The sequence below is a fragment of the Leuciscus leuciscus genome (genome assembly GCF_965113295.1).
Source record: "Leuciscus leuciscus genome assembly, chromosome: 12".
NCBI lineage: Eukaryota > Metazoa > Chordata > Actinopteri > Cypriniformes > Leuciscidae > Leuciscus > Leuciscus leuciscus.
In genome coordinates, this window is record NC_138736.1 from 8,895,944 (window position 1) to 8,921,574 (window position 25,631).

Genomic DNA, 25,631 nt, shown 5'->3' on the forward strand with positions numbered 1-25,631 from the left:
TGATTGGATATTATGATAAAGTTGGTGTTGCAAATTATCTACAGTTCGTATATGTTGCACAGTGGCTAATTGGAACTGAATGAACTCATTGTTATTGGGATCAGATTAGGAGCAGAGCGCCGCGATGATGGTTAATTTAGGTCTAGATAACATATTCTGTAACACTGCTTGTTCTTACACACTCTTCACAATTTTTATTCCAGGAGAATAAAATAGGGGCCATTAACTGTGTTAATGCGTATCTCGAATTGTAGCCTCAAAACGCTGCTTTACACATTCTGAATTAAGCATTTGTACATATTATCGTAGCAATTCATCCGGGAAAGGTTCCACTTGGGAACTGTTGCTAAGTGGTTCTCAGTCCAGATCAGTCAGCCAAGAAATGTAATCTCATCTCATAAAACTGATTGGTTTAATTGGCTGAGAGTCTGGCAAGATTACACAAAAACAGACTTCCACTATACTTATTGCTGCATACGTGCTTATAATCTTGTGCAGGAACGTTTAGGACAGCAAATTTGAGGCATTTTGTGAAAGAATGCTTTCGCTAAGGTGAAATCAATGCACTGCGAGCTGCGCCAGCACAGCCTGAATTTTCCAAAAGGTGCTTTCTGGGAAAGATTTGTCTGTTTGTATGAGTGCAAGCATTTGTTTGCAGATGTTTATGTTGGAGGTGGGAAAACAAGGGCTTAAATGGTTACTGGGAAAAGAGGAGGGGTGCATATCCATCCCTTTACTCCACCTACCCCACCCCATCCTCTATACTGCTTCCTTATTCTACCCGGTCGCAGACACTTGCCTTTTATATGGAGGGTACCAGTGAAACAATCCACTCTCTCTGTTTGGAAAAAAATACTTGCAAGAAAAGAGACTGGGAGCTTCCAGGTGCTTTGCCCCCAGTTAAAAGCCCTGTAAGGAGGTCCTCTTCTTGCCTGGAGTCAGGAGAGCCACTGCCTAGTGAAGTCGAGCACCCTGCCTCTCACATTCTCCCTCTCCCTCTCTCTCTTTCTCTCTCTCTCCCTCCTACTTTCCACCCTGTGAGAGTGCACAGAGATTCAGAAGGTGCGTCTGAAATCTACTTGTATCCAGTCTGGAGACAACACCACAAGGACTTTTTTTCCTTCACTGCGACAAGCACATGGACTTAATTTTCTCCAGAGACAGAAGTAAGAACAAGAACCAGATTGGCACCTGCCATTGAGAACCAGAACTTTCTTTAGAGTTGTATTAGTCCTTTCTACTCGTATGTAAACACTGTTTGACTGCGACCAAGTGCCAAGGCATTCCCGAGACTTCCCTGTCTGCTGGGTTCCCATCACATCTTCTCAAGTTATTTCTCCAGAGATGACTGTCTGAAGAGGGAACACAGAAAAGAAACCACCTGACCTGCAGAAGTTACCTGCCTGAGAAATTGAGGTGAAACAGAAGGGTGAGGTAAGTTCATATCTGAATCTTTTATTTTCCTTCCCTCTGAGTGCAGGCATATGTCATCTTTGAAAATGTTTTTCATATCCCGTTGCTTCGCAGCAATTGAATCCAAATGCAAGACGGAGAGAGAGGGAGGAAAAACAGTCGGGTTTACATCTCAATCATGAGACCAACATAATTCTCAGCGCACTGCTACACACAAGGCAGATTAACTGAATGTTTTAGTGCTCTAGCCCCATTAATCTCTGCAAAATATGTGGCGTATTTTTCTAAACAGAGCCATGTGGCTACCATTTGCATTTATGCTGATGCTGGGTGTGTGCGTTTGTGTGTGCTTGTGGCTGTATAGGTTGTGTGGTTCAGGTAGTGTGGTAGGTCACACAGCTGTTTTGAAGTTGGAGAGGGAGAGAGTTATATAACTGCAGCAGCCTCGCTCTAACTGACACCTGGGACTGTTTGGTCTGCACTCTGTTGCGCACCAATGCCACTCGCTTAAATTTTAGCTCAACCCACAGGATTCTCAAGTCCCTGCCCACTTTTTAGCTCCAGAAATTGATGCATTTTGACCTATTAGACAGTCCACTTCAGAGGTTAAAATGTTTCTTTTAATCAGCTCATTTGAAAGTCAAAATGAAACCAAATTGAAAGTAATTTATTATTATTATTATTATTATTATTATGAAAGTGTTGCATGTTTTGACCTGTCAGACATAGTCCACTTCAGAGGTTAAAATCGCACATTAAATAGTTTCTTTTAAAGTCAACATGAAACCAAAATTGCCCCTATTTATTATTAATAAAAATTATTTATTGTTGTTTTTTCATGATAATTCTTATTATTATTACTCAACAAACATTCATTGTCCTATTTTGAATGATTCCTTGGTTGCCATTCTTCTGAATTTTACAAAAATTGTCTTCATAATCATTCCACAAAATGTAATGGCTTGCTCCGCCTACACTGCTGATGTCACAAATACCCATTTTTTTTCTCAGCCACTCCTCTCCAACCACCTGCGTTTGTTTTCATATATAACGCCCACTTTTTCACGATCCAATCAGTTTTTATGGATAAAATTTGTCCCGCCTTACATTGCTTCTCTTTTTAAATAACCGTAACAATATAAAATATGTCAGGTTATGAAAGTAAAATGAGTTGCAAACAGCATTTCTTGTTGACTTGAGTGGAAAAGTCTTGTTTTTTCAACTTTAGATGTAGCTTCATCAGCAGTAGTTATGTTCTCACATCAGCAAGTTTTGTACATGATGTTATGTCATAATATGTCAAAAAAGGTCTAAAAGAGCTTCTTTGTAATGTTTAAGCTTTTCTACACATAATCAACTACTGCACATGGCATGAGCTCAATGCTGCAGTCTTAATTTCAGACGGAGAGTGAGAGAGAACTGTGAGAGAGAAGGGAATGTGCTTTCATAATACATTCTTCACCAAGAGCACTGGGGAATAGTATTCAATAATACTTTTTTCTCGTCTGAGTAGCAGGGCCCAGCTTCTACAGAACTGAAACAGACCCAGTCTGGAAAAGACGACATGCTCTCTTCTAAAAACATTTGGCGCCTCAGCATGATGGCTTTCAGGAGGAGAAGCGGTTTAGGTCTGACTGCAAACCTGTGCATCAGTGCCGTTAGCGCTACCACATTACACAAGCCTCCGAGGTGACCTGAACCCCTGAGTGGAAAAAAGAGGTTAGAGAAAAGTGTCTGAGACACTCCACAGAGCGAGAGCCCATCATCCTCCTCACACACTTCCGATTCCTGCGGCTGGAGATGGTCCAAAGCTTCTAGATGGGATGCTGTCTGTACTTAGTTTAGAGGATGGGAAAGTCAGCTGTGAAGTATGATGTGATTTTATGATGGATGCGTCTCATCTGGTCCTGTTATCAGTAGATGCAGCAGACAGCATCCCACCTTTCTGTGTACAGTTACAGCGATAGCTTCAAATTTACCAAACACCTCACTCCCTCAAACACACTTTGACCCTTCTCTCCATATGTGCATTTCAGTTAGGTGAAGCCAAGGAGATCTATGACACCTGCAGAAAGCTATCCGTTTTGCATTAGCAGTTTATCTTTCAATTTTAAATCTGCCATTTTTGCTCATGGGACCACAGAACTTTTTCAGCCAATTACATGAGCTGAAAATGACATCATGAATAGTCCATTTCATGGTTTTTAAAGGGATAGTTCTCCCAAAAATGAAAATTCTGACATTTACTCAACCTCATGTCGTTCCCAACCTGTATGATTGACTTTCTTCTGTGGAACACAAAATAATATACTTGTAAGAATGTTTTTAGCTGTTTTTGTCCGTACAATGAAAGTCAGTGGGGTCCAAAACAACATTGGAGCAGTGTTATTTTAGTATTATTTATGTAATATGAGAGATTTTATTAATATTTAGTCTTTTTCATTTTAAGTTTAAGTTATTATTATAATCTTTTAAATATTATTATTTTTTTAATACTTCTATTTAGATTTAATTATAATTTTTATTTCTGTTTTAGTTTTAGTTATTTGAGCACTTCAACAAACTTTTTTTCCAGTTAAATATCTCGTGCGTGCGTGCGTGCGTGCGTGCGTGCGTGCGTGTGTGTGTGTGTGTGTGTGTGTTAATTACTATATTTTGCTTGTAGAATTTATTTTTTTATTTTTTCCTGGTCCGGATTGTGTAGTTATGGCATCTACCAGCAGGGGCTAATGGGGTCATGCTAAGCCAAATTTTGACCGCTTGGGCAAAGTACACAAAGGCAAATAGTTTGGCAGTGTGAAGTCGTAATGGCGAGGCAATGTTGTAACCATGGCTGCCCCACCTTTGGGATGCCCCAATAACTCTGCTGACTGCGTTTTATGATGACAGATAGCGCTGCCAGGTTGGGGCTGATGAAATGCATTTTTTTCTTTATTGCATTACATGACTCCAACAAACCTGATGGAGGCTTTTATATACGGACCATTCATAATCGGGTTAACATTCATTGGTTGTGCTGGTCAGTAAGCCTTTGTTCATGTCCAAACGTCTGCCTTTTTAATTCTGGGGCAACTTCACTCACTCAATCTTGTTTAGAAGCTATTAAAATCTATTGTGGATGTTGGAGACTATATTTCCCTGTGCTTTAGATCCCTATAGCTCAAGGTGGATGTAAATGTTTGCCCTGGAGAAGCCATATCTGAGAAATAAAAAGAAGCAAAGCTTGTATCCAAACCATTATGGATGTCTCTTTTCATTCAGCGTGTAAAGGCTTACTGCAGATTCAATTCCCATTTGAGTTTTTATTTTATTTTACCGTGCAACAGAGGAAAATGATACGAAATCCATTACACATGCTCAATCAGTGGGAGAGACTAGACAGAGGACCTGGCCCAATGCAGACTGAGAAGCATATGGGAAATGTTGGACACACCAATAGGTTGAACTTTTACTTTGGGTTTATGAGAGGCGATGTCTTGTATTTGCAGCCAGCGAACACTCACCAAAGGTGAAGGAATAAACTAATCTGTTTATAACATGGGACAGGACCGAGTGTCAAACTTATAAAGTATTTGGATTGTCATGTACTGTCTCATGGAGATTCTTCTTTTTTGTATTATTCATAGTGCTTCAGATGTTTGTTTGCCAACTGAGATGTGCATTCCAGCTCTGTTCTGGACTGGTAAGAAGACCAGATATCCACATGGATTTTGTAATACAGTGAGTGCCACTAGAGGGCAGAGTTGCTGACCTTGACTAAGCAACCAAACCCTGTTACATGGGAATGTGAGCCTGTGCCACTGGTGCTGTGTGGTACATGTGAGCAATTTTTAGATGACAAAGGCCTCTTTTCTTTCTATGTATAAAGTGAAGCTTTTAAAAGATTACGATTATTGGTTATTTTGATTTGTTTATTATTGTACTTTCAAAATTATTTGTTCATTGGTAACACTACAATAAGGTTCTGTGTGTTAACAGTCATACTAGATAACATGACATAACAGTGTACAATACTTTTTATCAAAGCATTTATTAATCTTGGTTAATGTAAATTTTACATACTCTAATACATTTTTAACATTGCAAGTTGTACACTGCAAAAAATGACTTCTTGATTAGCTTTATTAGTCAGTTTGACTTGTTTTCTAATCTTGAAACAAATTTAATTTAATTGACTTGAAACTACATAAGATATTAAAGGGATAGTTCAACCAAAAATGAAAATTTTCATTTATTCACTGTGTATGACTTTCTTTATTCTGTTGAACATAAAATAAGATATTCTTTGAGTGGTTTTAATGAATGTCCATACACAAAAAAATGTCCACCTATTTCATAAAAAAAAACTGTTCAGTTGAAAAAAAGTTCAGTTCAGTCTTAAATTTAAGTAAAATAAAGTTAGCTGCACAAAGCATTTTAACTTAAATTATATTAAACTGACTTTTGAATCTCATATAAATTATATAAAAAATATTTTTATAATAATTAAATCATTTAAATTGCTTAAATATTATGATATTATAAAAATGAAAAATTATTTTGATGAGTTAAAGTAATGTAAAAGCAAAGACTTATTGATCATATAATTTTTTACAGTGCACAATGGAAGTCAATGTTAACCAAAACTTTTATTTTTAACTCATCTTTTGTTATCCACAGAAGAAAGACAGTCACACTAGTTTGGAACAACATGAGGATAAGTAGCCTAAATGATTACAGCATTTTCAATTTTGTGTGAACTATCCCTTTAAGATTGGTTTCCATACATTTTATTTTGAATGCCTTTGCTATAATTAAAACAAGTGGGGAGAAATGGTATGTGGAGTTAAACTAAATACACTTGAATTACAGATACATTCTCTCAAAATAAATCTTAAGTTGATCTTGCTTCAAATATTTTATATTTTTCCTGGACAATAATACAAAAATACCCATTAAGAATGGGAATTTTTGCTCTCCTACAATTTGAGTTATTTTTGGATGTTTTGGAAGTTTATGTGTTTATGTACTTTGTGTTTTTGCTATGCCTGTGAAAAAACTCTGTATAAATGAATATTAATGGAACAATAAACAATAGTAGGCTATATTTATAATTAACATTAACCAAGGTTAATAAATGCTGTTGCTCATTGTTAGTGTATGATCTCAAATCATGCATTAACTACTGTTAACCTGCTTTGTTTGGCATACGACCATGTCATACTCTGCTAAAAGGTGCTTCTCATCAGCCGTGTGGTAACCTTCATACCTCTTTTATTTGGTGTTCACTTTAAACAGGAAATGAAGGAGAATACCACTCATGCTCTGGGAAAAGCATATGCCTGACCGTGTTACGTTCCAGGAACTCACGCCCCCATCTCTCACCATAACCATTTGCTTCTAGATGTTTTTCGCTCACTATAAGAGAGAGGAAAACAGTCCTGTTCAATGGTGCTATAAGGAGAGCGGTGCATTCCTTTGAGGAACTGTGCGAAGTCTGTGTGATGGGAGGCTGCAGGCTTCGTTCCTTCCGCCCGTTCTCCACTTAAGGTATAACGGACGAAAGAAAAACAGCGAATGAGGAATTACCCTCAAAGCTGTTGGAAACAGAGCTTTGGCATAAGCCTCCTCTGCAATCAGCAACGTGCTTAGCCTGCATCGGCGATTAGATGAGGGTGCGTGCGTTTGTGAGGGAGTGTGTGAACATCTTAGACCTGAGCGAAAAAATGCCGCCGGTGGCTCAATCAAACATCCTGTTGCATAAGGCTTCATTCCAGTGGGTTGTGCATGAATTGGTCTGGACAGGAAAGAGGTGCAAACACATCCAGGAAAGGGGAGGTTATCTGTGTAGGCCAATAGGTTTATTCTATGGGCACTAGGGTGTAAAGATGTCAACTGTTTGATTGATTGAGGGGAAATGTGTCCTGCCCTGAACAGATGTGTCGGTTTTGTTATTCTCAATAGGACACAAATGAACACATGCTTACGGAAATGAACAGCTTTACTTTAAGTCTGATGAATGCGGCACAGATCTGGGCTTAGACTCAGGGCTGATTTGTAATATCACAAATCACTTCCAACTATGGGAATGCACTCATTTTCTAGGGCCCTATGAAATTCCTTTTTATTTTTTTTCCAAATTCCGTTTAGTCCATTAAAATTTTTCTGTATTCCGTTTTGTTCGCTTTAATCTTTTGGGACTTCAATTTTAATGGTTAAATTAAGTTTTGGCAATCAAAAAGTACATCCAATTAATTGAAATCATGAAACTAATACAATTTAACAATAATTCATTAAAGTTTAACAAAAATTATCATATGAAATTAAACAAACTTTTTTGTCCAGAAAAGTGCTGCACAAAAGACCTTTACTGTTCAAATTAAAACAAAAAATATTGTAATTATTCCTTTAAAAAAAAAGTTCTAATAATAATTCTTTCCTGAATTAGAAATAGCTTTCCTGTAGCTCAGTGGTAAGAGCATTGCGTTAACAATGCAAGGTTGTGGGTTCGATCCCAGGGGATTGCACATACCTATGTATAAATGTATAGGATAACGCAATGTAAGTCGCTTTGGATAAAAAGCGTCTGCCAAATGCATAAATGTAAATGTAAATGTAATTTAGTATTATTATTAATGTTAGTATTATTATTACATTGAGGCGTAGCTAAATTATTCTGTACAACAGTAATATATTTCTGTCACAATTTCTTCGAGTTAAACCTAACTTTTATTTTGAAGGGTTGCCGCAAAGACCTTTGAGTTTCTGTGTGTTTATGATATGAAAATAGTTTTTTCTCAAATTAAATGGTTAAATGCTGATGAAGTGACTCTCAGAGCGGCTCTGGAGATGAAGTTCATGTATTCATGTCCTCATATAGTGAGAGGGCAGAGGCTGAAAACAATTCGAGCGTCACGCGTTCTTCTGTGTCTGTGTCTGCGTGTGCGTGTGTGTGTGTGTGTGTCTGTGTGTGTGCGTGTGTGGTGTAATTGAAACCGCACGTCCGTGGCATTCATTCACACAGGGACACGCAGAACATGCAGGATCAATATTTAAATATTATTTTTGCGGTTCAATATTCACAGACACTAGTCTGTATCGCGATTTGATTTAAGTGTGCTGACCTACTTTTTATTTATTCATCAAAAATTTAAAAAATTCGGTGAAATTCTGCGTTATACAGTAGATTCCGTTTTTAGGACTGGGTTCTGTGATTCTGTCCGCATATTCCAATTAAATAAAAATTGGAAAATGCGGACAGAAATTAAAAGGGCCTTAATTAATTAATTGCGGAAATTAAAGGGCCTTAATTATCGTATCTCTCTTTTATCATCGTATAATCATACCGTATCTCTCTCTGTCTCTGTCTCTGTCTCTCTCTCTCTCTCTCTCTCTCTCTCTCTCTCTCTCCCTCTCTCTCTCTCATACATTAAAAAAAATTGGCGTTATTTACTTTTTACTTATTTTAAGCATAATCCTCAGTAGAATTGTAGGGATAGTTCACCCAAAAAGGAAAATTCTGTCATAATTTATTCACCCTCATGTCGTTCTAAACCCGTAAGACTTTTGTTCATCTTCGGAACACAAATGAAGATCTTTTTGATGAAATCTGAGAGCTTTCTGTCCCTCCATTGACAGTCTCTGCAACTACCACCTTGATGCTTCAAAAATCGTAAAACTAATCCATATGAATCGGGCGGTTTAGTCCAAAAAGAGACTTGATCACTTTAAAATGATGAACATTGAATTTAGGCTTTTATTCACATTTAAACATTGATCAGCGAACATAAACAGAAGCTCAACTGAACCTGATTTGACGCAGGAGAACAAACATCATTGGTTCTTGTGGAGGCTCAAACGTGCTGCGTAACACAAGAGAATGAACCTCATTGGTTCTTGCACATCAAGAAAACATGCTTGAGCTTCCGTCGTTTACCACAATTGATGTGTGTGTTGGTGAATGTTTACATGTGAATAAAAGCTTATACTAAATCTGTTTATCACATAAAGCAATCGTGTCTTAAATTTTTTGACTAAACTGCTCAATTCATATGGATTAGTTTTACAATCTCTTTATGAACTTTTTTTAAGCATCAAAGTGGTAGTTGATTGGACTGTAAATGGAGGGATAGAAATCTCTCATATTTCATTCAAATATTTGTTTTGTTTTTCGAAGATGACCGAAGGTCTTACGGGTCTGGAACGGCATGAGGATGAGTAAATGATGACAGAATTAAAATTTACGGGTGAACTAACCCTTAAATCTGTTTAATGCTCAAGCAAAAACAACTTGAGGTTCAGGTATTTTTATTATACAAGATAAATATACTGATTAAGTAAAGAGTTATTTGTTTTGTCTCAACACCGAACCTTACAAAACATCTCTCTCCTCGACCTTTGTTAAGTCGTTCTTTTGGCTTTCCAGTAATCTTGCTGTTTTACTAAATTTCCCCTCAGGGATCAATAAAATCTCTGTCTATCTTTCTATCTATCTATCTTGTCTTCCTAGTCTTTCATTTTCACATTCCCCTCTTCACGGCATTCCCTCATTTGCTCTCCCTTGGCTCTTGGAAATGCACTGGATGTGGACGAGTTTTTCCGTTCCGTTGGCAGTAGATGGAAATGGGGAAGCTTGGCAAGTAACTGTTATTATTTTTCCTTTTGCACAGTATCAGCTCTTTCAGCAGCTTCTCTGTCATTCAGACTTAGCAAACATCTCCACGGTCACAATCTCAAGCTGCCTTATCGGCATCATGCTTTCAGACAGAGACTTCTCCCACTGAGAGAGACAGTAAATCCTTTTCACACCAATACTGAATATTAGTTGCAAATGTTAATTGCAAACAACATTGTGAATAGAAGCAAAATATTTGTATATATAAGCAAAAAATATATTTATTTTTTTATAATATTTGTCAGCCAACATAGAGTACCATTTAAAAGTTTGGGGTCAGCAAGATTTTTAAATTTAATTATTAATTTATTTTTTAAAGTAATATTTGTATTATGCAAGGATGTTTTAAATTGATCAAAAGTGACAGTGTTTTTTTTATATAATGTTACAAAAAATTACATTTGAAATAAATGAATTTTATGTTCTTCAAAGAATCCTGAAAAAAAAAAAAAATGTATCACGGTTTCCACAAAAATATGAAGTAGCACAACTGTTTTCAACATTGATAATGAAAAGAAATATTTCTTGAGCAGCAAATCAGCATATTAGAATGATTTCTGAAGGATCATGATGACAATGAAGACTGGATGCGGATGCTAATGGCTGCTAGAAAATCTGCTAGTTTTGCCATCACAGGAATAAATAAATTACATGTTAAAATATATTCAAATAATAGAAAACAGCTATTTTAAATTGTAATAATATTTAATAATATTACTGTTTTTTTACTGTATTTTTGATCACTGAACGGCAGCTTACATTTAGATTTTTTGGTATTATCATTATTTTATACAAAAACATCTGATTATATTTCTCAATTTGCAACAGAGCACATGGGAAATGCAAACACTATTAAAAATAGACCTTCGTCTGTGTTTTGTTTCACAGTGTGTCAGTAAATAATTTTTCAGTGTCTGTGCATACTGTTGGTAGAAAGTTCTGCTGGACCCCAGATGTATTTGAATAAAACATTGATCACAAATAATGAAAGAGTCTGAAGAAAAAATATCTGAGACATTATTTGGCTCTTTCTGTTTTTTTTTTCTGTAGTTTTATGTCTGATCTTCACTCTTACCCCCTTTTTTGTATGAACCAATACTATTTACTACAGTGTATTTGATGTCTGTGATGAGACAGTAGCTATCTTTCCATCCACCTATTTTTATGCACAACCGTTCAAAACCGCTGAATGGAAATGCAAACATGCACATCAATTATAAAAATGCGCATAAAAAACGTTGGCGCTCAATTTAGGCAGGTACATGTTTTATCTGATATGAAGACATGCACATAAACTATGATGTAAACACATTTACTGAAATTGGTGTGACTTTGCCTCCACAGTGGATGTGATTGGATAACTGGACTAACCGTTGGACCAATTGCACAGCATCTCAAATTTTGGTTTGATCATTCAGAAATGCCTGAGCTAAAGTCTGTCATCAGAATAATTTGGTTTAATTCCCTCCCAAAAGCGTCTCACATGATTGCGTTCCCAAACACCAGCATCCGAACGCAAGATAACATGCAGCGTTTATTGTGTTTCATCTGTGTGCTCTGAGACAATTCCAATCGGGGAAGCTACTGGAAGTGACGATTTTGTTCTCTTGAACACGTGGAAAGGAAACGCTGCTTTATTCACAAATATTTAATGCAATATTCCAATTTTGCGTACAAGTAAAATTCGCAACTTTGGATGGAAACATAGTGGTGCATGGTTTGGCACAGTGAGAACAAAAACATCTTTGGTCAAATTCTGCTTCTCAAAATATTATTTGTACACAAGGAAAGAAGAAAGAAGGCTTTACAGAAGAGTTTACAAAAGACATTTAGTATTTCTTTGGTTTTCTGTGTTTTAATACAGCAGCCAGAATAGCGAAACTTTGCTTTGTGTTTTGCAGAATACATTTTCTTTTTGCATGCAAGATGTCTTGCAGTGCTTTTCCAAGGAAACTGGAGAAAACCCTTGAAGCCATTGACAGAATATCAAAATAAGAGCTGAATCCAGCTGGAGGCACTTATAGCCTTGTTTAGTTTAGACCTACCTGCAAAACTGAACCCAACTGAATCATAATGGGACATCGGATGATGGGCTTTGAGGTTTAGAGGGACTTGATTTCTTTTAATTGGATGCTGGTTGATTTGACCAGCTTTCTCATTAGTCTCTTGTTCAGCCTCTGGGAGCCAAACTGATGAGGGACTCCAAGACTACAGCAAAGAAGCAGAACAGGGCCAGTTCCTCTCTGGGTCAAATCCTTAAAATAAAACTCCAGTTGTAACTTTGTCTTTGTCCTCCCAGGCCAAGATTTTCTACCCTCTTTTCTCACATTATGGGAAGGGTTTGATGAATGGTCTGCAAGAGCAGAGATGGGAATAGGGCTTTGGAGGTTATTTACTCCAGCTTAAGTTTTGGATAATATTTCTTTACATGTGTTCCCAGTTTTTCCGACGACGGCTTCTTAGGGGAATTGAGAGTACTACCGACAACAGCTCCAGTTGTTACCCTTGCACTCTTTAGTAAGTTTGTTCCAGAAATACATTAGTAACATTACCCATACTCGTCTCCATCCCGCTTCCATGGGATTCTCATGATTCTAGGCATGATTTGTGGTTCTGTCATGGTGATTGTTAAGGTTGTGCCTTCCAGTGTAGGTAGTTCAGAGAAGACTGTTGACAAAGCTTATTTTGTCATATTTTAAATTGACTAACTTGCACTGTCTTTTTCAAACCTTGGCTGAAATAAAGTAATACTTTTGTTCAGCAGTGATGCGTTAAATTGATCAAGAGTGACAGTAAAAAACAGTGATGTTACAAAAGATTTCTATTTCAAATAAATGCTTTTGAACTTTATATTCATCAAAGAATCCTGAAAAAATATTAAGCAGCACAACTATTTTCAACATTGATAATAATAAGAAATATTTCTGGAGAAGCAAATCAGCACTGAAGACTGGACATCTTAAAAGCTATTAAAATAGAAAACAGTCATTTTAAATGGTAGCAATATTTCACAATATTACTGTTTTACTGTATATTTGATCAAATGAATGCATCCTTGCTGAGCATAAGTGACTTCTTTCAGAAGCATTGATAGATCTTACTGACCCCAAACCTTTAGTATTTAAAATTGGACATATTCATTGCAGACTTATTTAGTTTGTGTCACCACTCAGTTGCTGTGAAGTCTCATTTCATGTTATCCTATCGCATCCTGTTCTAGATGTCCAACTTTCATATGCATCCAAAACGCTGACAATTTCAAATTCCCCCTTTCTCTTCACCTCATGCTTTAACGTTGCCCAGTAAACCTAGCATCTCCAGGCGGTTTGATGTGACAGAATGAAGGAGGAGCTTGACAAGCTGGCCATAGATGAGAGCGCTCTAATGGGCCGTGCACCATCCAACTCCCAAGCACAACAGAGCGTTTGTGTTCTTCCCTAACCACAGCAAGGAAGAGATTCATGGTAGCATGGAGAACTGGCTCCTGATGCAGCGTGGTTGACCTTTCGCATATGCTAGCACTTGTTGAAGAAGGATGGAACATGTTGATTATAAATAAGTTGGTCACTATGTTCATCCAATGTTGCCTTTACAACATTTCCCAAGACCTAAAGTCATCCAATGTCATTTCTGAGCTGTTTATTTAAAGACTGATATCACTACAATCAGTTTGACAATATTTTCAGTTTCTTCATTTAATGTGATGTTCTCGCTTTTCTTACATTCAATTTTAGTCATCAAACCCCTGTTTTTTGCCGCTTCGCTAATGCAAACCAGGGCATTTGTGAAATCTGCCGTTCCAATAAGTGACACTGTCGTACCTGATCCAAGTGCAGATCGGCACTTCCTTCCCCATGGTCAGTATTTTTTTATTCTTTACAGAAATGTAAGAAAAAAAACTTCCCATGTGTTATGAGACTGCGTGAGAATTCATCTTCAAGTGGCTTGATGCCTGTGCAATAATTTTGCTGGAGTGGCTTTAGTGCTTTGATCAGCGTAAGGTTTGTACAGAAACATATAGTCTCACTAGTTTCGCCTCTAGCTGTAGATTTTTGCCTAATGAAGATGACCGTCCCACCTGCAAACTTTGTTTCCTGCAATTTGTTTGTGTCGTCTCAGAATGTCCCGTGCCTTGCACTGGTTGTGCAATCAAGATCGGTGTGCTATTTGTCTAAATCTCAAAGGCCCACTTTCTTTCCTTCGTGTAAAAGGTACACTGTATCTCATATTACCCTGGCTAAAGTTACTGAAAATGTAGAGAGGAAAGGATTTGGGTTTGTCTCTCTCTGAGACGCCCCATCCTCATTCACATCCTTTTCCACATTCTTTCTTGGAAGCTCTTGTTTAATCATTATTTGATTCACACCAAAGAGAGATTTTGGCTTGATTAAGGAAGGCATACCTAAGCTTGTTTCTGAGAAAATTTAAAGTGAAGTCAAAGTGTAAGAAATAAATTTAGGGTTCAAAAACTTTAAATTAAAACTTTTTTTTTCTTTTTTTTTTTTTTTTGAAGAAATTAATACTTTTATTCAGCAAGGATGCAATAAACTGATAAAAGTGTCAGTAAAGACAGTTAAATTTTTTTTATTGAATATCCATTGTTACAAAAAATATATATATTTCAAATAAATTCTGTTCTTTTGAACTCCAAAATCATGAAATAATATTTTTATATTTTCTACAAAAATTATTTAGCAGCACAACTATTTTTAACATTGATCAAGTGACACCGAAGACTGGAATAATGACTGGAGTTTAAAATTGTGATAATATTTCATTACAGTAATGTCTTACTAGCCTGGAAATCCAGACCTAAATCTAAAAGATTAATGGTCTGGCGTCGACTAATGAAAATCGGCCAGCTCGAGGGGCGGCACCAAGCATGCATTTGAAAATCTCACTTCACGCAATTGGATAACACTATGACCAATCACAACAATAAACCCCATATGCTTAGCTACCAGCGGAACTAACTGGTAGATTATACTCTTACCGTATCCAGTCGGCAAAACAGCAAAAACGTCCTTCTTGCAAAGGAACGATTCGAGCAGCGTCTTCTGTTCCTGTTTTAGATAAAAAGCCAAGTCTAACTCGTTCATTGTAGCGGCCAAAGCCGTTTCAAACAACTGGTATTCATCCATAGCCATCTTGCAATGTTTACTAATGACTTCGACGTCACAGCGCTGTCGTCATCTGTTTAGCTCGCCTCTGGCCCGCCTATATCAGATAACCCGATGTGATTGGTGCAGCTCAGATCGAAGGGCATATTTAATGAGCATCATTACTAGACACTAGAGTAACTCGCTGAGCAAATTCAACTTGTGCTGTCACGAGAACTCTGGATTACCAGGGTAATGTCTTACTGTGTTATTGATCAAATAAATGCAGCTTTGGCAAGCTTAAGAGACTTCTTTCAAAAAGGCTTAAAAAGCTGCAATTATGAAAAATAAGATCACAACTGTTAGATATAATATCAAAATTGTGAGCGATTAGGTCACAGTTTATTTTTCATTCTGTTATATTATTCTGAGGTGGAGACAGGCTTAGATACATCCCTCTTATTTTTCATTTCAAGTGTTTGTGAGACGTGAGAGGCCACCTTTTCCAAAGAATTATAACAGGAGGATTTCTTCAGGACTTCCTGTCTGAGCCACTTGTCTGGGAAATTTGCTAACTCATGCCTGCTAAGATCATCCTCAGCTTATCCACTCATGTGATGCCAAGGGTTTCCCCTATTTTTACATGTGTGAATATGTTTGAGTTAGCTTTTCTTCACCTAAATGATGCCATGAAGTGAGTGTATGTTCACAAAACCCCTTTGGTCATTCAGAGAAAGTCATAATCAGTTTTAAAAGTATAAGAAGAAGTCCTATTCATTTTGTACATTGTGTGTCTCTTTACCTTGTAATTAGATTGGATAACTAATCCTGACATGCAGATGTCATCATCATAACCTTATTGAATGCATGAGAAATTAAACTAGGGGAGTCTTGAGTTCAAAGCAGCCTGTAATACAAACCCATAATGAGACAAAGACCGAGTTGTTCCTGTTATCCTGCACTGAAATACAGATCTTCTAAACTAGTTGCTTACAGTCCTGTCCTCTCACTTGAATACTGGCCTTTTTGAAGAAGACCCAACTCTAAAGACAATGCAAGATTTCCTTTGGTCCAAACATAGTTATCCCTGTCACAGATTTATTTTCCTGGCATAGCTAGAAAGAATCAAGCCATTAACCTTGTTCGGGTGGAACTCAAGTTTCTGTGAACATGATCCTGCCTTCATAGACTCATAACTTTGCAAAGACTCCCTATGGGGGTCTTTACACTGATCGCCCAGTCGAAACAATACAATGCGTGACCCCTGCAGGAGTAACCCACCTGCTTTTACCAAATGTAGGTGAATCCGGACGAATAAAGGCCTGCAGAATTTGAGTTCTCCCAGTGCACTGTAGGTCATGGACACGTGTCTGGGTCCAAGTAACAACTTCTAATCCGTTTACATTCAGCCGAGACTCTGTAAGAACAAGGGTATTGTGTGGCAGTTCTTATGCAACCAAACACAGTTCCTGCATCCCATCATGCTCTGCAGAATGGAGGCTGTGAGCATGCACAGAAGTGCCACCGAATGCTTAGGCAATGCATTTTACAGCTCATATGAGTGTGTGGGTAGAAGTCACTGAATTAGGAATGTTTCTGTTTGCAAATGGTTGCAATTGGTCACACCGGCCCACAGCGTCATCGCATAAATCTTTCTATTAGGTATTTATGGAATCCAGATTAGTCTGCAGGGGTATGTTTTCATTTAGCCTCATTATGGTATTGCAGTTATGTTGAATGACATATATTTGTATGTCATTTAGCAAAAGCTTTTAACCAAAGTGACTTACAAATAAGGAAAAGCACAAGCGATCATATAGGATGAACAATACTAGCAGTTCAACAGTACAAAATATCATGAGTAAAACAGTACAAAAGTTATAGCAGAAGTATAAATGTGGGAAAGCAGAAAAAATAGAGAAACTAAAAGCGCTGTTATTTTTTATATAATTACTGTAATAGGGAATGCTTTTAGTTACGGATTATGGAATTTTTATAACTTTTTTAATCAATTGACTTTAAAATGAATGATGGATGGAACGCACATGGATGACTCCAAATGTCAGGTATATGTACACTGTAAAAAATGATGGGTTGTTTTAAGCCAATTTTGGGTGAAATATAGACAAGCCCAGCCACTGGGTTAAATTTTTAAATTGTATTTTTAATCCAACGTTTGGGTTTGTCCATATTTGACCCAAAATTGGGTTAAAACAACCCAATTTGTTTACCTTAGTGTACCCTACTTTTTAATATAAAATTGAAATACACATTGTAAAAAAGTATTGATATTTTCCCCACGCATTTATTGTACGTTAATAAAAATAATTTTTGCAGCTGTGTAATATCATCCATGGGGAAGAGGATTGCTGCCATGAAGATCATCTGACAGGGATAAAATGCTCTTCATGAAATCCCCTTCTCCGTTTCCCATCCAAAGACTCAATCAAATTATTAATTTAAAAAGAACACAAAAAAAAGGGGAAAAAATGGTTACATGCCGTACTGCTGACTAAATTGTTTTGAATAATTTCATAGACATAACAGTACCTCTGCTGTCCTTCGACTGAAATACTGCTGCATAAAAATGGTAATCAACTGGACTACAAATGTTCTTCTGCAGTATTAATGACTGTCTTGTGTCCTCTTAGGTGAAGATGAACTTCAGTAACACAAACAAAGCCATGTGTTTTTGAAAAATTCTGGAATTTAAGTCACCCACAAACTTCAGTCGTTGAGACAAAATGAGGCTCGGGCAAATTTAATTCATACACAGGAAACTGAGAATGAGTAGTTTGATTTACCACGGTTCGATGCGATACACAGTGAATCTCAGTGAATTTTTTTGATAGGACGTTAAAGTGTATAGCACATTTCAATTTGTGGGACCCGCAGCAGTTTGCGAGGGGAACCATGAAAAATGAAAGATGAAAAAATGAACAGCACTATATACAATATATATTTAATTGAATTGAAAACATTTCAATTCAAATGTCGGATGGAAAAAATTGTCACATTTGTAACTTAATAGACAGTAAATGTCTTCCCAAGATAGTGTTTTAATGATTAGTTTTGGATTTAGTGACATTTCATTTTGGAAACATGTCTATATTTCACACAATTTTTCACACAGTATAAACAGGTCTTTATTCAGTACATGAAAATAATATAGCTGCCATTATATTTTAGAAAGGGGGTCTCTAACAAGGGGATTATCATATATTGGGGGGTCCTTGGCATTAACGTGTTTGCAAACCCTTGTGATATTGAACTAAGCCGCTCAATGAGGCCTTTAGAGTATGTTTAAAGTGAATTATTCATCTTTGGGGGAGATATGGGGGATGAGAGTGATTTTGGCATTTAGCATGGAAATAGATCTTGAACCATGGTGCCCACAGACACTAGTACAATCATCTCTCGCCTGCCTCTCTCTCACTTTCCCATCACAGACTCTCACACAAATCATTAAAATAGCATTTTAAGCACTAGTTAAGTCATTCCAGCAGAAACCACAGTCTCCTTATTAGGCAGCCTGCGATTCAGCAAACGGCACCCAGCAAGAGAAAAAGATTTTGAAAAAGCAAAGAAAGAGTTAGACTGTGTTTGTTTTCTTGTCTGTCCTTTGTGTCTATTTCCTGTCGGTTTTGCGAAGGCGTTGGACTGTCATTGTCTAGATTTAGAGATTTAGTCTGCGTAGGAGGGTGTGAAAAGTTCATTCTTTCCCCATTCTTAAAAGTGCAATCTTTATTGCTTTTTTCCCCTCAGGCAACACTAATATGCTGTATCACCAACATCATTTTTGTCCTCCTTTTTTTTCAAGCAGAGACAATAAAACCGTATGGAGGAGTCTTGTCTAGACCAGGCACGTTTTTCAAGTGGGGTTCATCTGCTTGATTCATAGCCTCAAAGTCTCCTCCAAACCCAGTAACAACACACACTTGTAGAGCCGAACATTCCAGCACTATTATTTTTGCATTATATTCCTATTGCTTGAAAGACATAGGCAGTTATCTGCTCCATTAGCTCCACACGCCATACAAATCAGCCTACTGTTGTCTTCAGCCTGAGATGATCACATTTTGCAGTATTTATGCATTAGAAGGTAACTAATTGTCTATTGATAACACACTTCATCTGTATCATGTCCTTCAGTATGCTGGTCTAGCAGTGTAACCATAATGTTAATCTTCAAAACTTCAACAATATAGTCTTTACACTGTCAGAATTTTTTTTAAAAGGCTGACACTGGGGCGGTACACTTTCAAAAGGTACACATTTGTATTTAATGGTTCACATTAGTTCCTTTTAAAAGAGTACCGCCCCAATTGACAGATACCTTTTTTTTCTGAGAGTGTATGATATTGAAGGGATATCTCATCCTAAAATGAAAATCATGTAATTTACTGTCATATCATTTACTCACCCTCATGTTATTCTAAACCTGTGTGACTAAAGGCCAATTTATACTTCTGCGTCGAGTGTACGCCGTAGTGTACGTCGTAGGGTACGCACGTAGGCGACGCCGTCGTGAGCATTTATACTTCTGCGAATGTCTGTGTTGCTCTGCAGTTACACCGCCGAAACGCTAGTTGGCGCGGGTGGGTTTTAATGTTCCAGTTCCACTGTGTTTACATTCCTCGCGGCTGTTTTGAGTTTAGGTTTCTACGAGCAATGGCGACTGAAGGAGTCATACAGATGGCTGTATTTCCGCACTTCTTCAAGCAATCTCTCGGTCACTTGGTCTGTTTCCATGGCTCTTCACTGATCTTCGGAATTTAAAAATGGCGGGCGGGCGGTGCAGAGTGCAGAAGATCATTCCGGAAATGCGTAGGAGGAAACGCGATGCTATCCAGCCGACCAATCACAGATCTTGCGGTCCGCGTCGCCGCGACGCGTAGTTACATTTTTGAGGAGGTGCGCGTCAGGGTACGGCGAAGGGTACGACGTATGGTACACGTCAATGCGTATGCTACGCCGTACCTTCTACGCGAACCCGACGCAGAAGTATAAATTGGCCTTTACTTTCTTCTGATAAAACTAAAAATAAATTTTAAAGAATGTCTTTTATTCTCTGAACAGTGAAGGCCAGTGGCAACTAGTGTTTTGGAGCCCATTGACTTTTATTATAAAGACGAAATGTAGCATTTCGTAGAAGAAAGTAAGTCATGCAGGTTTAGAATGTCATGTAAATTATGACAGAATTTTCATTTTTTGCTAAACTATCCTTTTAAGATGATAAATCTAGTGGAGACACAACCACAATAGCATCCCATGATGCACACTAGCATTCAAAACACAATATGTGTTGTATCAAACACTTTTCCATGAATTTACTTTACTTTGCCTCAAAATGTTATGTTGGAGCCATTGTCCTTGGTGAGGTGTCACCTTAACATCTGCCCCATAGATTAGCGCACACACGCAGTGGTCCACTTTACTTTGATATATTATGTCTAAGCATGGAGGCTCCTTAGTCTGCGTCTCAATAGTAGGTTTGTTGAGCTCGGGGTGTCTATGGATAAATGCCCAGTCTGAAAAGATCTACAAAGCCAGACGAGAGGACCAAAGAACCCTTGTCTTGTCCAGAAAAGGGGCACGAGTCCAACAAGGATTAAAACGGCATTCCTCTGCCACCCCACAGAAGCCACAAAATGGTGGTTGCATGGAGTGAATTTGAATGCCTCGTCCATGACTTGACTATTGGCTTTGCTTGAAAGACCAAAACATGGCAGTAACTAAAAAATTGCTTATAACCATTAAGCTCTCTGTGATTGGAGCCATTTCAGTTCATATGATCTTTCATGAGTTTTAGAGCAGAAAATGGTGTTATTGAATATGATATTTTTATCTCCAGGCCGCAGATTGTTAAAACAGGAAGAGGAATATTAGACGGTTACGCTTAGATTTATAATTCATTTGCCTACTGACAACCCTTTTGCCATTTGAAAGTAAGTCTTTGTGGTGTAAAATTCCATTTTCTGCTATGATGTAAATGGTTGATTTGCCATAAAACTGCTAATTTGTCAGATGCAGTTTCATTTCATTAATTCTTCTAACATCTGCATGTAAAAACGGATCGCACCATATTTAGTGGCAAGGAGTAGTTTTCTCAAAGCTTTTTCCTCTGAGGCCGTGGTCCATTGATTTTAGCTCCCTTTCTCTAAACCTAAGTAAACACAGTCTTTTCCAAACCATACTAAAGAGCAGAGCTCTTGGTCAGCAACTCGTGAATGATTAGAGAAAGGGCTGTTTGGGTAATTTGCATGTACTTTACTTTGTGTCACAAAGAGCTCGTTTATAGGCTGTGGCTTTGACTTCAGCCAATTAATTATCCTTGGACTCAATGAAGTGGCACGTTCTCACCTTCTGCTTTGTTTCATATATTTGAATCCATAGCACGTATGTTTCTGGTTAGTACCTACATTCATTTTTTTTCTAAATATTCTAATGTGCATTCTGTGTTTGTAGTGATTTCAGGTTTTTGACTACAGATGTTAAAGGAACAGTTCACTTGTAAATGTTTTTTACATACAATGACAGTTTATAGTGACCCCAACTTTTAAGAATGGAAGATAATCAACAACAACCATGTGGTTTACCATCACAGGATTAAAGTACATTTTTAAGAACATATTAAAGTAGAAAACGGTCATTTTATACTTTAATAATATTTCACAATATTATATTTGATATTTTATGCTTTTGATATTATATAATATTAAAAGCATAAAAAATTGTTAACACTATTTTACAGCATCCTTGTTGCATATGTTACATGTACTTTAGTAATAACAGTAAATTGTGCATAATTATATGCAGCTGACCCTACACTTTGTTAATTAAAATTACTTAAATGTATAATTACTCTGTAACAAGGACACCTTAAAATAATGTCTTAACCAAAAAAATGTTTGGTTTTTTTTGTATATTATTTTTGTGTTATGACATTTTCCCATTAAACAACATGCTTGAAATAGAAATATACAATTCTTAAAGAATTTAAGAACTCATATATTTTGTTATGGTGGGTCCTACTTACCCCCTTGCATATACTTATGACTGATACATGAGAGCAGACTGAATTCAATCTCAGAGGCTGTTTGGGAAGGTTATGTGTGGTCTTTTTCACCACCATGTTTCAGTCCACATCAAGGGCTTCTCTATTAGCTGTTGGACTCCATTGGTAAACAATGGGTTGTCTATTTAATGGAGCTCCAGCAGTGCCCACCCAATCTTCTAAAGGAATGTGCCACTGTTCGTAACAGATGCCAGAGACCCCAGCGGCACAGTATTCAATATTGCAAACCCAAAATTCAAGAATCCAAATGAATAGTTGGGAAAATTGATCATCCAGTGATTGTCCAGATATGCAGCCACAATGTATCTATGGCTCACTAATCAAAGGCACAAAGTAAAGCCCCTGATATGGTGTCGACAACAGATTTTACCAGCCGTATTCCCCTCAATAGGCACCTGCTGTTTGGGTGAGCATGAGGGTGACCCCAATACTGGTCCACAGATAGGGCAAATACACTGAATGAAAAGAGAGAGAAAGAGGGAATGTGTGCAAGGAATTTTAATGGAGTTTCCCCTTTGTTGCATCTCTGAAACTAATGACCACTCCTTACAAAGCAACCATCTAAGTAAAGTGTGCAATCAAATATGAAAAGCAAGAAAGGGAGTTAGTGAGAGAAGGTCTGCACCATGGCTCATACCAAGATGCAGGCGTGTAGTTTGGCAGGGTCTGGTGATTTCCATTAAATAGCAGGTTTCAGGAACAAGATAATTGTTCTAGCAGAACTAACCCCCTCTCACCTATTCCTCATCCCCTCTTTCTCCTCAACTCTTTCACTCTACTCTCTTTCTCAGCCCATATGTGGTCTGTCTCTCCTCTTCCAAACCAGAAAGCTGCAGGAGAGAGTCCACAGGTCATTTTCACACCTTAATGAACGAATACAACAGACTTTGCAGCATAAAGCGGCATTCACTGAGTCCTGAAATACATATCCTATCATTTATATGTTAAAACACAGGATTTTGTGTTTATTATGAGCATGTGGAAACAAGTTTGGGTCAGTTTTTCCAGCATCAACAGGAGTCTGAAACAAAGTGCTGAAGTTATTTTTGTGGTGTGCCCTCATCTTGCTAGCTTAACCAATAAGATGTCCTTGCTCAGCCATTTGTGAACAAATTACTCTTATGAACCAGTTCTTTTTTTACTGAGTCAGTCAAAAAGATTCATGATACAGCTCCAAACTCATGAGTGCTCATGAGTATGATTCTGATTTAATGTATCATAAAAAAAAATTAAGATGTTTTGCATAATGTGGTCTAATTGGTGGGGAAAAGGTAGAAAAGACTGCATGAGAATTTGATTCATGGTGTAATTTGACAACTGCAAAATCGCCAATAGGAGCCCTTTAAACCGGAGCCTTGCTAACCCGTCCTAACAAGCATAAGCATTGCATTTTACATTCATCTAAACTAGTTTAATCAAGATGTCCCATATTCTGCTCTCTCTACCTGAACATGCTATTACATGGTTCCAATTGCTGAGGCCTTTCTTTGACTTACATTGGAATGGATCTTGTCATCTATGATGAAAACAGGCCATGCCTCGGAAATCATTAAGCCATTGATACACAGTCTTCCCAGGACCTTTTGAAGTCCATAAGGCTGATCATAATCTCATTAATACGGACTGGCCTGCACATTCTAGGGCAGTCTGCCTCCACCCGAGATTGCACAACAGCCATCATTCATCCCTCCCCTGAGAGGCGCGCTTTGGCTGGAGCTTTTATTTGGGTGGAAACGTGTCTTTGGCATTTTATCTTCTGGCTTATCAATTGTTGCTCTGCAGTGATAGGAGCTCAAATTATTGTTAGACCTGGCTTCTCAGACTGAGTGAAGGGAGGAAGATGTAAGGAAGAGAAAGGAGGCTGTTAAAGGGAATTTAAGAGGAGCCGATCTGTGTAAGACAGAGTGCTTTTTGACATGAGGAGTCGAGGCTTGATTTGTTTTTAATTGGCTGTGGTGTCGGCATTGAGTAACGGTGGTACGTTTATGGCCTCATTATTTTAAAGCTCCTGTCTAGATGAGGTGAAAACCAAATGGAGCTGTTCTGTGTGAGAGGAGGAATCCAGACCACTTTACCGGGTATAAAACAGTGGCTGACACCACAAAGTGCTAAGGAAAGGTGTCATTAAGCCTTTAGTGTCAGAGAACAGCCAAGCGGAATCTAGTATTTGGAGCAGATGTCTTGATTGCACATTTTGAAACATTGTAGTACTGAACATGGGTCAGTGACAAAGGAGAATGCACTCGATAAAGTAAAAAGTAACAACATATTTTCCTTGCACCTTGAATACATGTGATTGTGCACATTTTACAACCTGTGCAAAACTTGTCATAAAGAGATCAAATTATCTGAAAGTTTAGAGACTTACTAACCATGACACACAATCATTAGTCTTTGATATAATTTCCTAATTGATTGATTGATAAATTCATTCATTGATTCATTCATTCTTGAACCACATGAATTAGATTTGGTGGACAATATATATGCTACACATACACACATATACACACACACACACACACACACACACACACACACACACATTGTATTGCCCTGATATAATATGATATAATATGCCCCCCAAAAATCCCAAAATATTAAAATGATTTTAAATAAAAATGTAAAAAATTGCTCATCATAGAAGAGTTGTATTCAAGTCTTTTTATGTATAAATTGCATTCTAAAATATATTTTTTAAATTGTAATATTTTTAGACAAAAAATTAGTGACATCTTTATTTAATTAATCTTAAATATAATACTTCCTCCAATTGGCTTCATGGGAGGTTTACAAATGATACTGTTAAAAATTTTAAATTTTAAAAGATTTATGTATGTGTTTGTGCGCCGCATGTGTGTGTGGTCACCCATCATACTTGCTCTCAGCTAACATCTTGATTTTTAACAGTGTTTTTAAGGAGAAGAACCTCCGCAGTGCTAGCTGACCTGCTGGCCTCTGCAAGTGCTTTGTAATTAGTCCCATTTCCAAGGTCGGCTTATGTCAACAAGTGCGTCCAGTGGGTGGTGCCGTGTCGTGAGAGTCTGATGTTGACAGGTGTTTTATTCACTGAGGGCTGGGAAGTGATATATATCTACAGTGAAGGCTGGGCCCAATAATGTGTAAAAAATGAGCTCCTCTCAAGATGTTATAGGTCACATTCCTCTGACCGACACAAGCTCAGAAAACTCACACAGTTCTCAGAAATGTTTTCAGAGAATACAGTATGGGGGGAAAATACACTTACATAAATAGGCCACATATGTAATATATTTTACCTGCCATTATGGAATGTAAAATGAAATTTAGTGATGAACAACTCTAAAGAATTTGTCATATCTTCATACCTAAGGGAATTTAATTTATTAAAGTGCAATGACGCACCAAT

General features: G+C 37.5%; 1 protein-coding gene across 2 annotated transcripts in view; it reads left to right on the forward strand.

Moving 5' to 3' along the window:
- Window positions 1-698: 698 nt before the first annotated feature.
- col8a2 (collagen, type VIII, alpha 2) overlaps window positions 699-25,631 on the forward strand; it is a 57,888-nt gene continuing 32,955 nt past the window's right edge. Inside the window, exon 1 of one of the 2 annotated variants that reach the window (XM_082187069.1) lies at window positions 699-1,429. The gene's annotated coding sequence lies outside the window, so the exon portion shown is untranslated. Of the gene's footprint in view, window positions 1,435-25,631 lie in introns of both variants that reach the window. The other variant, XM_082187068.1, reaches the window with a different exon arrangement.